The following is a 17,166-nucleotide window of genomic DNA, read 5'->3' on the forward strand; positions in this document are numbered from 1 at the left end:
AATACAGAAGAATGATATATGCCATCCAACCGCACATTAGTCTGAAGTAGAAATTTTTAAGAAATGGCAAATAATATAGGTTGAAGTGTCAACATGCTTAAGGTGAAGGACAGATGAATCTGGAAGGGAATAGGGCCATTGTGCCATCATTAAAGCAGAAATATCATATTGCCCTTTCACAAATCTAGGATGATTCAGTTTTCTCCATTTGAAAAAGTGAATGTGTTTTTAAAAATAGATATTCTGTCTGAGATAGATATGAGAGTTTCTCACAATAGTTTTATATAAATGTATAAAAAAATAAAAGAATTTATCACCTAGATAATCAGCCCAGTGAAGCTTTCAACACTAATAAGACATTTCCGGAGGCATGGCTGGCAGCACAATACACTGACAGGTTCTTTCTGGGATGGACTATCCTCAGGAGTTTGATATCTTCGTTCTCTGATGCCAAGTGAAAGAGAAAAAGACGAGAGGTGCTAAACACGAGATGCCTAGTCACACCAATGCCCGTGTTGGAGGGGAGTGCTTGGCTTGGGGGTTAAGTACACTTGCATACTTTTTTTGTGTGTATTTGTCATCTACATGTTTTATTCCATATAATTATTATCAATCTAAAGTTTTCAAACAAAGAATATTGTGAAAGGCTTTGGTTTAATTGAAATCATTAACAAAAAAACAGTGGGTTTTTTCCTTTTTTTTTTTTTTTGTTTTCTGTTTTTTGCTCTATGTACAGACTTAAAGTGTTTACCAATTTTATTTTTTGAAGGTTTCCTAAGAAAAGTCACAAAGAGAATTTTTAATTATAATCTAAAATTCTATGGAGGCTTAAACCAATTTGAAAATAATAGCACAGAAAATAATTAAATCTGTTTCATTCATGTGGATGGCAAACCAGTTCTGGTAAATTGGTAAACTGGTAAACACCAGTTCAGAACACAGTGTATGAGCTATCACTACAGCTGACCCTCAAACAACATGGGTTTTAACTGAGCGGATCCAGTTATACGTGGATAGTTTTTGATAAATACATAGAGTACTATAAATGTATCTTCTCCTCTTTGTTATTTTAACAACATTTTCTTTTCTTAGCTTACTTTATTGTAAGCATACAATATAGAATACACATAACATACAAAACGTATTAATCGACTGTTTATGTTATAAGTAAGGCTTCTGGTCAACAGTAGGCTATTACTATTGTTAACTTTTGGAGGAGTCAAAAGTATTTTGCAAATTTTCAACTGTGTTGGGGGCTGTTGTCCTTAACCCCTATGCTATTCCAGGGTCAACTGTATTATTAGAAGTAATAGTTACAGTAATACAATTAAAAGGATTGTCTTAATGATATAATACGTAGTATGAAATGTTACCTCAAAAGTAGTTATAATGTACATATAAAATGTATAGTTTAAATTTGTACAATGATCAATACTTGTTGGATAATTCAGATTGAAAATAATTCCCATATAGGGGAAGTTGGGTGGCTCAGTCAGTTAAGTATCCAACTCCTGATTTCAGCTCAGGTCATGATCTCACGGTTCATGGGTTCAAGTTCTCCATCGGGCTCTGTGCTGGTGGTGCAGAGCCTGCTTGGGATTCTCTCTCTCTCTCCCCCTCCCCTGCTCACTATCATTCTCTCAAAATAAATAAATAAAAAACATTAAAAAGAAAAAAAATATTCCCATATTACATAGCTAATTAGAAAATATTTTGGATTTTTTAGGGGGGAAAGGCAAAATAAAATAGCAATATAAAGACACATTTTAATATTTCTCTGGTTGCTCACCTTATTTAAAATATCTACAAGTGAACAAAATACTGGGATTAAGATCTAATGAGAATTAAATATGTATAGTAGTAAGGCTATTCTCATAATGTTAAGTGTCATAGTTTAATTGAAAAACAATTCTGTTCAAACATTTTAAAATTCCACGTTGTTAACCTGAAATGATACGTAGAGCATTCTTACATATAATTCATACAAACCAAAATGAAAGATAAATATTACCATTAAATGGGTAAAGGAGAATATGAAACCAAATAATTCTACCACTATTCATTAACCACAATAGTAACAAACACATAAAGAGCAAAAGCTACATGAAATACTGTAATACCAAATCCTTAACAAACTCCTGAATAAAGAGATGCCTAAGTGTAGAGTATGATATATGTATATACACAGATATATATATATATATATATATATATATATATATATATATATATATGTATATAGTAAAGATTTTGGAAAGTTTTAATCATGAGAAAATCAATCAGATAAAATTAGATAGAAAATTCATCATAGACTGACACTGTACGCATTATAACGTCTATTGCACCAAAATAGTCCAAAATGTGTTCTAGTAAAGTAACATGATTATTTGGGTGATAGTTTCATAGATGATTTTTTTCTCTATGATTTTCTATGTTAGCCACACATTTATAAAAACAATAAATTATTTCTAATATGAAAATTCAATACTTAGAAAAAAATCAAACCCTCAGTTTTGTCATTAAGTCCTACAGTGATGTTAACATCAAAATTATATATTTGTATTTTATACTATTTTAATTATTATATATGTCCAATACAATGTTTAGAAAAAGTATATTTTAAAACTATGTAATTTATTTTTGAGTCCACATAAAATATATACACTTGCAACAGGTATAATTAATGATTTGTAAGAAAACATTTTTTTTTTCTTCTAGACATTACCTTTTCTGACTTCTATATCAAGAGTGAAACAAATGACATTAATATACTGTCAAAGCTAAATTTAGTTTCAGGTGTAAAGTGGGAAAGAAAGAAAATTTAATACAAGAGAATGTGATTTGTCTAAACCATCCATCATATTGTCATACTATGGGCAAATATTTTATGAAAATCTAATCAATTTTTGAAAATCACCTCTTAGTACAGAATATATATATCTTAGCACATCTGTGTATGTTTTATATTAACTAGCAGAGAAATATGATATTTAAAATAACTCCTCTCTTTAAAAAACTTTCGGTGGCATGAATGGCATCTTTCTTTGTATTTTTTGGAACTGATGGTCTTTACCTATGGGCTACTTGGTTGCAGAAATATTAGAAACAATCTCAATGAGAACTGAAATCACGGACATTTGCTCGCTTGTTAGCTATTTTAGCATGACCTTTCCATTTAGTTGTCTTTATCAACTTGACTTTATTATTCTAGGAAACTTTACATAGAAAGATAGATGTAACAATTACCACAATTTAACTAGTCAAATAACATAAATCACATAACTCAGAACTGAAGGTAAATTATTAGTTTATTGTCTCACGTTCTATAGGTCAAACATCCAGGCTGGGCTGACTTTGTTGGTTTCTTGGCTTAGGGTAACACACAGATGTAATCAAAATGTTGTCTGAGTAAGGCTATCCTCTAGAAGTTTGGAGAAGAATCTACATCCAAGCTAGCTCATTAAGATTATTAACAGAATTTTGGGGCGCCTGGGTGGCGCAGTCGGTTAAGCGTCCGACTTCAGCCAGGTCATGATCTCGCGGTCCGTGAGTTCGAGCCCCGCATCAGGCTCTGGGCTGATGGCTCGGAGCCTGGAGCCTGTTTCCGATTCTGTGTCTCCCTCTCTCTCTGCCCGTCCCCCGTTCATGCTCTGTCTCTCTCTGTCCCAAAAATAAATAAAAAACGTTGAAAAAAAAATTTTTTTTAAAGATTATTAACAGAATTTAGTTTCTTGCAGTTGCAGGACCACGGTCACCATTTGCTTCCTTGCTGTGAGCTGGGAGCTGCTCTTAGCATCTAAGCCATTGTGTTTCCTGTTATGGACCCCCCTCCATCTCAAGCCAGCAAAAGTACTTTGAACCTTCCAATGCTTCAAATCTCTCTTGCTTCCCTTTCTACCACAAATCTGATAAAACATTTTTTGCTTTTAAATGACTCATATAGTTATATTGGGCACAGCTGGACAATCTCTTTTGACAAACTCAAAATCAACCGATTATTAAACCTAATTACATGTGACAAATCCTTTTGCTAAATAATGTAACACAATTATGGGGGAGGAGTTACATCTGATTATATTCATAGTGACATGGATTCTGGGGGGGGGGGGGGGGAACCTGAGGAGGCACTTTGGAATTCTGCCTATCCTCAATGTTGGAAATAATTTTATTGTTCATTTTAGAAACTTCCAAAAAATCCAACATCCAATATGGCTCAGGAACAAAAGGAAAGAAATCAGACCTGTGGGATCATCCCCGAAGGCATTTTTGTCAACAGTATTTGTTCCACTATGATGCAGAAAAATGTCTAAGTTCATTACCCTTTTAGGAAAACACAGAATGACTTAATGTGTCTATATTTGCATCCAGGAAAGGAAAAGAGCTTCCACTCCCGCATATGTGGAACTCTTTGCTGCTCCACAATTGGCCACCAGCAAGGGCCAGTATCACACCCTGTAGATATCAAGGCAAGCAGCACCAGCAGTACCAGCAAAACAGAACCTCTGCTGGCCAAATAGGCTACAGGGAAATCAATCAGTCACGTGAGGATTCAACCACTGAAGGCACAGTTTACTTCACTGATGCTGAGGTGGTCACTAAACACCTTGGAATACTTGAAGGCACAAATGAAGTGGGAAGAAACACAGACCATCTATGTTCCTTAAAGTGACTAGACCATGAATTGGACAAGGACTAGAACATTTACTAAATCACTGGATCTGACTTAATATACCAAATTGGAAAAAAAAAAAAATATATATATATAGATATATATATAGATATATATAGATATATATTTTTTGCCCAGGCAGATTATAAAATAAAAACCAAATGTAAAATTATTTACCAAAAAAAAAAAAAAACAAAAAAAAAAAACAAGAAAACAAAATACAAAAAAAAAAAAAAAAACAAAACTTGTTCCACATTTGAATTTTAGGGCATAAATTAGATTTTGCCTCAGTTCCAAGAGATATATTAAACACAAGAAAGGAAGAAGAAATTATCTTGCCATTTTGTAGATTCAATGAACTCTAAACATTCTCCAGTCCCTCCTTCCTCTTTATATCCACCAAATAATTGTGATGTGCACATCTATCCTCTGGAATTTAGAAAGTATGGGAAAATCTCAGATAAGTACTCCTGTCGAGCAAATATATAGATATATCATCCTTGACATCAGCAACTCCCATACATCCTGTGTGTGTACATGTGGGTATCAGGTTTATGATTTCTGAAGAACAGGAATCTGAGTCAAAATAGTCCCCGATCGTTCAATAATTGGTCAGTTTTAAATGTCATGAAATTGTCATTCCAATCACCACTGAACAATGGAGGGGGTGATGAACTCAGTTACTGGATTGGCTTTAAAAAACAGAAATAGTGAAGAAAAAGCTGCTCTTAGAATCTTGGTTACTTTAGAATTGCAAGCAAACAGGGGTATTAGAGTTAATGTATCTTCCTTTGAAAGAAGAGAGTAATCTGCAGGAAAAATACACCTCAGTTATTTATCTCTTGCTGAGACATATCTTCAAAATCTCTTTGAAAGAGTTCCTATAAACTAATTCATATTGTGACAACCTTTTCAAAAGTCCTGCATTACATAAAGACTAAAGGGGGAGGGGACTTCATTTCAATGTACTGAAAGCCTCACCATGTATCACAGTATGTATTTTCCAATCCTTTCTATTCTGACCCTCTTTTTTTTTAAGTCATACTTTATTTTTCAATTTCCACTGGCTTTAGTATATTATTCTAACAAAAGCACTGTTGAGAGTGAGACTTTTGTGAAGTCTCACTTGTATCTTTAGCTAGGCTCCATTCTCCCTCTGACCCCCCAGAAAACAAGACACTAAAAATCTGACTCTGGGGAAAAAAAGGATGTAACTAGTTAAGAGATTTAATCATAATAATAGTTTATACTCATGTCATATTTCATATCATCTTAACAGAAAACTATCAGAATGATTCAGAATTTATGTTTTCTAAACTTTGGAGAAGCAAAGATGAAGAAGTTAATGTCCCAAACTCAAAATAGCTCAAACCCTAATGAGTGAGACATGGGGAAGAGCCAAGTATCTATAGGAAGTTTTTACCTCACAAAAGACTCATGGGAGTCTGGGGGAAGGTTTCCTAGCTCACTTTGGCTCCCTGATTCAGACTCTCTCAGGACTTTATTCAGCTTAGGACTAAATCCTAAGGAAAGAGCAGGCAATTTTAAAGTAGAAAGATAAAGTAGAGAGACACATCTCAAGAAGAAGAGACCAAGAAAGGCCAGAAACAGCAGGGGGTAAGAAATCTGCTCCTGTTTGCTGTAAGGGATACTACCACAGATGTGAGTGAAGCTGAAGAGGAAAGAAATAAATCATGGGAAACTTTCTATGTCATATCACAAAGTCTACATTATATTACTTCAAAGGCAGTTAAGAACTTCCAAGAAGATTTTCAAAAGGAGAAGTGATATAACCTATTTAAAAATTCTATTTCACATATATAGAAAAGCAATATTGGCTCCATAGCAATTCAGTTAGCTGCTGGACTCTTGAAACAGATCAGTTCTGTTCACGTTCCAGCTCTGACACGTTAGCCATATGTACTCGGGCAACTAACTTGGAGCCTCTGTCCCTCAGTTTCATCATATTATGTCAAGTGAATTAAATTGAGTTAACAGAGTACAAGTTAATACAATGCTTGAAATATAAATGTGATAGTTAGCTATCTAAATAATAATTGTTGTCATTGTTATCATCAGTGGTGTTCTTATTTTTTAGAGGGTACAATAATAATACTGTATGCAGAGAGGCCATATTAGAATATGGTAATATTTTGAAAAAGAGAGAGTTGCATCTTTGGTTTTAGTCATCTGAGTAAAAGATAAATTTAAAAAAATACTAATGCACAATTAGTATACAATAATTACTGAAAGTAAAGTTTGCTTCTGAATATTAAAAATATTAAATTAAAAATTTATTAATTTTAAAAAGGCATATTAAAAATATTATTTGAGCAAACATTGATTCCCCTTGGGCAATACCAAACTAGAAACTCTGGGAGAGACTTTTATAGAGAAAAAGTGGGAGCAAAGCAAGAAATTATTGATTGGATATAGCTTAAAGCCTAGTTAGTATTTGTGATTAGTTGTCTCTAGGTTTAAATTTTGTAACCTTAGGGCATTAACCAAGTTGGATTTTCGTTTGCTAACATGGGCTACCTCAGCATTAGATCAGTCTAATAAGCTCCTTGTTTAATTAAACACTATCTCATGTATCAGTTTAGCTATCAGTTGAGTGCTATCTGGCATAATGAATACAAGAAAGAAAAATGTGTAAGAGGGATATTTTAAAAATTCTCTTTTGAAAAATATTAGGGTTTTATGAGACTATGGTACTGATAGTAATACCTAGCTAATAATTATTTTTATTATAAAAATGTAAAAATTTACCTTATAGCTGTGAATTGGGCTTTTAAAATTTTCTCTTATTATTTTACTTTGTGATTATGCTGGTAAGAAGGGATGAATGCAGGGAGAATTTTGTAAATGTGTTACCAAAATTTGCTTCACTAAGCAAGAAATGAGTAAAATTAGTCTACTACATTTTACTAACTTAATATAATAAATAATGATAATAGTGATTTTGTTTAAATTTTTTTAACTTTTTTTTTTCTTGAGAGACAGAGAGAGACAGAACATGAGCAGGGGAGGGGCAGATAGAGAGGGAGACACAAAATCTGAAGCAGACTGGAGCCACAGAGCCCAATGCAGGCCACGGGGCTCCAACCCAGGAACCGTGAGATCGTGACCTGAGGCAAAGTCGGAGACTTAAATTACTGAGCCACCCAGGTGCCCTAATACTGCTTTTGTTTCAGTGACACTGGAGGATAACAGTGCTTGAAAACAGAATACGGGTCCTGGGTAGGATTATTATGGTGTGCATTTTGCTTAGATTAGCATTCATTTTTCTATGTTATTTTATTTTTTTTTTAATTTTTTTTTAACGTTTATTTATTTTTGAGACAGAGAGAGACAGAGCATGAACAGGGGAGGGGTGGAGAGAGAGGGAGACACAGAATCTGAAACAGGCTCCAGGCTCTGAGCTGTCAGCACAGAGCCCGACGCAGGGCTAGAACTCACGGACCGCGAGATCATGACCTGAGCCGAAGTCGGACGCTTAACCGACCGAGCCACCCAGGCGCCCCATCTATGTTATTTTTTGTTGTGATAATGATGTGTAACAACTTCCAAATCTCAGAAATTTAAAATTTACCTTTTCATATACATAGATGGGTCAGCACTGGTTCCTCTGGCTCACCCTGGCTTACCTCCAAGCTGAGGTTTGGGTTCATCTGTTCCATTTCTCTTCATTTTTAGACCAATGTCTATTTTCCTCTCATCATGGATTAGAAAAATATGGGAGCAAAGCTTACAAGCACATCTAAATTTTTTGCTCTCATCAAATTAATTTGAGAAAATAACTCACCTAGCTAGGGCCAAATATCAAGGTGACAGGATATACTTCATCTGTTCTAGTGAGAAACACTAGTAAAGTAACATGGCCAAGGGTATGGATTTATACTTCCACTATAAGATAGAAATGAAAGGTTGACAATGATAATCTATTCCATCATATTTAATCTTAGTTTTTTTTAATAAAAAATAAATAGTAAATTTCATTCCAAACTATTTAAACTTGTTTATTACAAAGTCTGAAAAAATCCATGTGAGAAGGTATTAATATTTGCTCCACCATAAATTCTTCTAGCTAGTTCGTAAGCTCAATAGGACCAAGTGTAAATTAAACCTAGATAAATTTATGATTCTCCCTGACAGATTGTGTGGAGTGCAAAGAGCCATTTCAGGAGCACCAACATTTAAGGAGTAGATGAAGTAAGAGGAAATCATGAAAGAGACTGATAAAGTCCAGAAATTCAGAAAAGAATCAGAACAGATGGGAGAACTCAAAAAGAGAAGAAGTATTGATTAAAGACAAGAGTAAAAGTAACTTGAAGACTGACAAATATCTATTAGATGTGACAATTAAGAGTTCATTAATGTCCTAAGCAATGAAATTAATGCAAATCATTTATTGCTTTGCAATTTCCTATTTAAAATAAACAATAAAATCCAAACATTTCACCAGACCAAGATAATTAAAAATTGATTAGACTAATTTTCTTGACCCTTAACATGACTGAACTGCATTTGAAGACATAATTCAACCTCTTCATTTATGATGATTGATAGAAAAAAAAATACTTTTTATTTTTTTGTAAAAAAAGATTATGTCAGAGATCAATAAGTTCCAGAAAATGCTTAATGGCTTAAAATTCCATAAAGAAATGCCATAAATGCTAATTATAATCACTATCCTCATATTTCTACAGAAAAAAATAAACAACACATTCCTAATATAAAACATTCTATACTTCACTCAAAATTAATTGTTTTCCGGATAATACTTCGGCATTGTTGCTTTGAATAGCTTTAGAAACATCTGACATAGCTGAAAACATATGATGCATAATAATAACTACAAACAATGTGTTCTTGTTTTCTTCCTTGCTTAGATTTATTTATAATAATAATTACTTTTATATAAAACATGTAATTTATTTGTTCATAGTTGTTTCTCTAATTTATTCCTTCTCATGTGCTTGTTTCCATGGTTACATTTTTAAGGATATAATTCTATTACTAAGAATTGATGGATATTGGTCTATAATTTCTTTTAAAATATTTATTCCTGAACTATATCTAATGGGATATATAGAAAAGTGTTCAATTATCTTAATGTCAAATATGTGGGTGTGGACACATAACCAACAGCTTGTAGTAATCAATCCTATCACCATTAGTCAAAATCAAAGAAAATAGAGATTTTTTTTCAATAAAGAAAATAATGTTTTAAATTTAAGATGTGCCTAAAATTACTGAAAAAAAGATACCTATTTTGAGAAACAAATATGTATATTTTTAGGATCTCTGAATCCTTAGGGGACACATTCAATGTGGACATCCAAAAAACCCCCGAAAGTAACATTGCACATGTTTTCTTTTTAATCTATAGGGAAGTATATAATATATACAGATAAAAACTTTAAAAACTCTGAAATAATATAAACATATGTTTACATTTCTTTCTCACTGTAAAAAAAAAAAAAGCTCATTATATATAGTGTATGCACTCCTATTAAAGATAAGGAGATAAATATTTCTCAACCAAATTTTAAAACATTCTCACTTACTTGAAGATTCTGCTTTTTCATCTTTTTTTTTTCCTGCCAGTATTTGCTGAGCCTCTTCTCTGTATGAGGCATTGTATTAACTTTCCCCTACTCTGATGATTTATTGTTATTCTCATGAAAGATATTTGATCAACATTATGGCTACTATGCTTTTTTTTTTTAATGTTTACTTATTTTTGAGAGCATGAGCACAAGTGGAGAAGAGGCGGGGGGAGGGGGGAGAACAGAGAATCCCAAGTGGGCTCCATGCTGACAGCACAAATGAGCCACTATGGCTACTGTGATTTTTTTTTTGTTGTTTCCTATGCTGAATACGAATCAATGTCGTGATACTCACTGAAAGTTACATAGGAAATATAATTGTTCCAGTAACTGTGGTTGCATAACTAATTAATTACTCTAAAACTAAGCACATAAAATAAGTGTGTATTATTCTTAAGGATTCTATAGGCATTAAGACGGCACAGTGAGATAGTTTTAATTCCCCAAGGGCTAGGGCTTCCCCTGGAGGTCTGAAAGTCGGCACAGTTTGAAGGTTCACTAGCTTACAGACTGGCAGCTGATACTGGCTGTTTGCTGAGACCTCAGTTGGGATTATCACTGAAACACCTACATGGCCTCTCCATGTGACAAGAACTCCTTGACTACTTGGTAGCTAGGTTCCATGGCTGATCATCCAGACAAAGGGCTGTGCGGATTACTTTTACTGACACAGTCCCAACTGTCAAATAGTATCATTTCTGCCATGCATGTTGTACAGAACAGGCACAACCCCTCTTCCCTGAGGTTCAGGAGGAACCAAAAGAGACCAACGCTTGGTAGGGAAGAGAAGTGGCAACATTTGGAAAGGTATATGGGAATGGAGATAACTGCTGTGGAAACTGACAAAATCCACTTTAGTACTGAAATATCAAATGTTGTAATCTTAGGAATGTCAGTCTAAGGGTATTTATTTATGTTTTAATTCTTTATACTTATTTTTATATTTCATATTTTAAATAACAATCGCACATTTATTTAAACAAAAAAGTAATATGTGTGCACATAGTAGGAATATCATCAGTATCACAGATTTCTTATACAAATTATAGGAAATATAATATCGTGTTTTATCCCTGCAGTTGTCCTTACAGTTCACGTTGACAGCAGGACATGGTAGCTAAACATTTTATCCCTGAATGCTTTTATTTGACAGGAAAAAAAAATAAGTATAACAGGTTTAGAAAACATTGTCACTGCATTTCAAAATATTTTTGTTGATGAAGTATCTATAATAGTTTCCTAGAAATTCCATATAAAATTACTAGAAAGTGGCTTAAATGACATATATTTATTCTCCCATAGTTTTGGAATCCAGAAGTTGAAAACTGAAATATCAGCAGGTTCTGAGGGAGAATCTATTCCATGCCTCTCTCTCTCTCCTAGCTTCCGGTAAATGACAGCAATAATTGATGCTGCTCACCTTGTACATTCATCATTCTAGTCTCCATCTCTATTTCACCTGACCTTATTTGGTGTGTCTTCTTCTCATCTAAGGAATTTGTCAAAGGATTTAAGATCTAACTTGGTAATTACAGGATGATTTAATCTTAATATGCTTAACTTAAGTACTTCTGCAAAGATTCCTTTTCCAATTAAATTCACATCCACAGGTTCTGGGTAGGCATAATTTGGGGAGTACCATAATTTAACCTCTACAATATCAATGGGAATATTTTACCAAAGGTATAGAAAATTTGTTAGTACACAAAGTGCTAAATTATTCTAAAGGGGAAGCACAGAGAGTTACTTTAGTTACTTTACTTTCAGTTACATTTTTTTTTTTTTAACTTTTCAATGTTATTAGCATGGGTCCTTAGTCATCATTAGTTAAAGTACAAATTCAGAGAATTGTTTTCTTTCCTTGATGTTGGATTACCAATGAATTAAGGTTAACATAGTTAAACGTAGGCTAACATTGTCATACTTTGAAAATTTTATAACAATCGCTATTTGCTTGTTCAACTAGTTGATTTAAAATTCATTCCATATATGGACCAGTAGAGTAAGATACCTCCTGTCCATCAAACTTCATTCTCTCCACACAGACCAAATAATAATAGTAATAATAAAAATAAATACAAATATATATATATATATACATATATATAGATACACATATGTATATACACACACACACATACACACATACACACTTTTCCCATTCAACCTCTGACTCTCAACATAGCCTGTAATTGTTCAATTTATACCAAAGCATAGGTAATATATAATGGAGGAATTGAGGAGATTATAAAGACAGTGGTCTAATAATACAACCAATTAATTCTTATCATTCCTTTTTATTAATGTGTGCTTGTTGTTGATTTTCCACTTTTCACAGATACTGTCATGTATAGGTGGCCCAATTATCTTATAATAAAAAACATTTATTTCCTGCTTAAGAATGAAATGTTATCTACTAAATGCATTCACTAATTTTCACAATCTTTTTCTCAAATTCCACATCTCTACAACATTGTAATTGAATATGTAAACTCCAATTTTGAAGGTGAATGTAAATTAAAACATGATCGACATACAAGTCTAAAATCTTTATTTCTAAGAAATTATTACATTCTTATTTAATATGTATTAAATAGGGACTGTGACTTTCAGGTACTCTTTTTTGATGCTTATGATTTAAAATACCCTTAAATTTATAGATCATAAAATAAAGCATGATTTATGTGTAGTTGTTTTCTTTTGATAGCTCACTGAAATTATTCTTCACTTTAATATATGTGTACAGGTCGCAGTGGTGACACCTGGTTCATAAATATAAAAGAATATAGAGGGGCACCAGGGTGGCTCAGTCAGTTAAGCATCTCACTTTGGCTCAGGTAATGATCTCATAGTTCGTGTGTTTGAGCACCACATTAGGCTCTTTGCTGTTGGCATGAAGCCTGCTCAGCTCTGTCCTGAGCTGATCCTGTCCCCCTCTCTCTGCCCTCCCCCTCTCATTCTCTCTTTCTCGAAATACATAAATAAACTTAAAAAAATAAAAGAATATAGAATTCAATATTGGCACAGATAAATATTTCAGATCTAGCATACTTTGTAAACTAGTTTGTGTAGAAAAACAAATTTCAGGATATAGAGTATGTAGGGCCAGTTAAATCTAATTTCATAGAAATGAGAGTTTATAACTAAAAAAACTCTGTAAATCGTGAGTCTAAGGTAAAGAGAGATTTAAGAACTTGTTTGAGTCCATTCTAGGTCAAGAATCAGTTCTAGGTCAAGAATCGCTACATTTCAGAAAATATCCTCAATTTGTGCCCTAATTTAATAGGGCTTACAGTTTAGCTACAAATAAATTAATCAACCGTAATTAATTTTAATTTAGGCTCTATTTAGTTTTTACTGACAAAGAAAATTTGATAGGGATTTTTTCCCAGCTTGAATTAGCTCAAAACTTGATAATGATTTAGGCAAGTTAGCAATAGGAGGCTTAATTTGGGGGAGAGGGAAAAGTGTACTAGAATCAAGTGTTAGAATTTCAAAAGTCACAAATATAAATGTTGAATCACTATGTTGTACACCTGAAACTAATATAATATCGTATGTCAACAATACTTCAATTTAAAACACATTGATTAATCATAAATAAATAAATAAATAAATAAATAAATAAAATCACAAAACCACAGTATGATTCTCAGTAGCGACTGGTTTGCAATGTGCGCTTGATGAGATGTTTAAATTTCTTAAATTCCCTTTAAATTATGGAAATTTTTAAAAAATGGAATGTTCCAATTAATGTTACAGGGTTTGTTATTATTATCACTTTTCATTACTTGAATTTCAAAACTGTGTTTTTCTATTCCCATGTTATTTATAATTGTCTGAACCCATCAGTTAAACTAAAAAGAGACTTGATTTTGTTTGTTTACCATAATGAAACATACTTTTCTCTGCTTATTTTTGGGAGTATAGAAGATAGATGACATTAGTTATTTTCTTAAATTGGATTGCTCTCTGAAATTCCTTTTGTGCGAAAGTGTCTTGGAAACTGCTTTAAATTTTTTAACAAAAGAAAACCTGTTTTGTTTAAACCAAAAATAAAATACTTATTGATTAACTAAATTCAGAAATGCATTGTGGGAAATTAGAAGTTTACTTATATTGGCTATTTATAAAGTTGGGAAAACAATCTTTTACTGGAATATCCAATTTTGTGAATCCATAGCACAAGTACCATATCATAAAACCATTTAAAAAAATAAAAATTGTACTTTCATTAGATTCATAGAATTATAGGGTGATACCTACTATTTTAATAATAATTCATAGCCTAATTAAGTGAGTAGGGTGAATGCATCTAGCTTTCAGTGAATTTTTCTTCATTGGGTATTAACTAAAAACACTTTCTATAAATAAAAGTACTGTAAATAGAAATCTTACAATTTATGTAATTTCATAATAATTAGTAAAGATTCACACCTTTCTTACATTTAGTAAACAAACTGCAAAATCAATGTTTGATAACTATCAATTAATATTTTAGCTTTAATATAGATATGAATTAAAAAAAATAAAGGCACCCAAAATTAGAAAATAACACAGTAAATAAAGGCTTCTGGCAAACTTACCATTTCCTTTTACTGAAAGTATTGGGAAAATATCTTTGACATTTGAGCTATCATATACTGTACTCACAAAACACTTTTTTTTGAAAATTCTGAGCATTTATATAATCATTTCTTTTATGTGATTAAGTTTCACGAATTTTCCCTAAATCATAAGATGTAATAAAATTGTGTTTTTGAAAAAATACATTATTGATTGCATTTTGGGTCTACTCTCTTTTACTTCTTTCAAGATATAGAATATATGATAGATTATATAATATGTGTATAGTTATTCTCTTCAAATTTTGCCTAATTGCCTATCCCACAAGACTCCAAAATTACAATTAAATTGGAATTTGTATTGATCCACATTATTTGCTATATATTGTCATCAAAGTTTTTTTTTGTCTTATTGTTATTTGAAACAAAAAGAAGTTATCTGTGCATGGTGACATAATGTGGTTATTGTGTCATAGTGGGCTGAGGTAGAACACCAATATAGAGAACTTTTTTTTTAATTACCTATTTTGATAAGTATTCTTATTCCCATTCTGTGGGAAGGAGTACTACATGGGAGGAAAAGGTAGCTTTACAAATTTTACTTGTCCTTGTGGAAACCAAAAGAATACAACACTTGCATGTTTGTTTGCTTTTTTTTTCCCTCTCTAATTTAACCTGGCATTATGATGTGTTCTTTTATGTATTTATTAATAAAACCTATCTTGCTTCTCTTGACCAAGCCATTTATATTTTGACAAACAAACAATGACTAGAGCCATCCTAAGACTGTATGACCTTAAGATGGAGAACTAAGAAAGTGGTATGAATGTATTTACTTCTTGATTCTTTCAAGTATCCTACCAATGTATATCTCCTCTCCTCACTCTGAAAAAATAATTCAACACAAATAAAGGAACTGATTTGGGCATCTTGTCTAATATTACCCACCCCTCACCTGAACACACTGTATTATTTCTTCCACTTATTTCAGTCTTTTCTAAAATCTTTTTATAGTTAGCCAAAAATAATGACTTCTATGTTGAATATTATTCTATTATTAACGTTAAAGGAAAAAATATTTCTGACACTTGTCAGAATGGTAAGACAGATTTTATTCAAAACTATTGTGATAGATATAGACGAACTGCAGTGGAATTTTGTGTCAAGGAAGAAAGATTAGGCTTAACCCTGAATACAACAAGGAAAAGTGGGAATTTAAAGTTAAAGAGGGGTGGGTAGTCAATGGATAGGAAACTACAAGGAGAAATATCAGGGGTAATTCTTTGTTAAACTGATTTAACAGCAATCTTGGTGAAGACAAGTCAGGAAAATCAGATATTACTTGGCAGATGTTGGAGGATGAAGACTTTGATCAGATATTGTGAGTGGGCAATTTGATCAGATATTATGACAAGATTCTTGCAAAAACTGGACTCTATAAGGATACGGTTGGAAACCCAAGATCAGGTCTAGGTGAGCAGAAGGCTTAGAAGACCCTGACTGAAGTTTGATCAAGGAGGAAATCTTCACCACCGGCTCTTAGACTAATACAATATACCTTAGTTACTCCAATATAACATGAAAGATTTTGTTTAAGAGTACCTATGCTCATAATAGCATTCTTCTCATAGGAGTTTCAGAAGCAAAAGAGAAAAGGGGGCAGAAAATTTATTTGAGGAAATCATAGCTGAAAACTTCCCTAAACTGGGAAAGGAAACAGACATCCAAATCTAGGAAGCATAGAGAACTTCCATCAAAATCAACAAAAGCAGGCCAAATCAAGACATATTGTAATTACATTTACAAAATACAGCAATAAAGAAAATATCCTAGTGGCGCCTGGGTGGCTTAGTTGGTTAAGCGTCCGACTTTGACTCAGGTCATGATCTCGCGGTCTGTGGGTTCGAGCCCCGCGTCGGGCTCTGTGCTGACAGCTCAGAGCCTGGAGCTTCCTTTGGATTCTGTGTCTCCCTCTTTCTCTTCTCCTCTCCCACTCATGGTCTGTCTCTCTCTCTCTCTCAAAAATAAATAAACATTAAAAAAGATTTAAAAAAAGAAGAAAATATCCTAAAGGCAGCAAGACAAGACTCTAATTTACAAGGGAAGAATATGTTTTGAAAACTGTTGTGGGTTTATTTGGTTTTGGTTTTTGCAATCATGTCTTCTGCAAATGGTGATTTTTTTTTTTTCAAGAGAGAGTGAGAGAGTGTGAGCTGGGGAGAGGGGCAGAGAAAGAGGGAGCGAGAATTTCAAGCAGGCTTCACAATCAGCACAGAGACTGATGCAGGACTGGATCCCACCACCCTGGGATTATGACCTC

Source organism: Panthera pardus, unplaced genomic scaffold (assembly GCF_024362965.1).
Source record: "Panthera pardus isolate Hobbes unplaced genomic scaffold, ASM2436296v1 HiC_scaffold_2, whole genome shotgun sequence".
Classification (NCBI taxonomy): domain Eukaryota; kingdom Metazoa; phylum Chordata; class Mammalia; order Carnivora; family Felidae; genus Panthera; species Panthera pardus.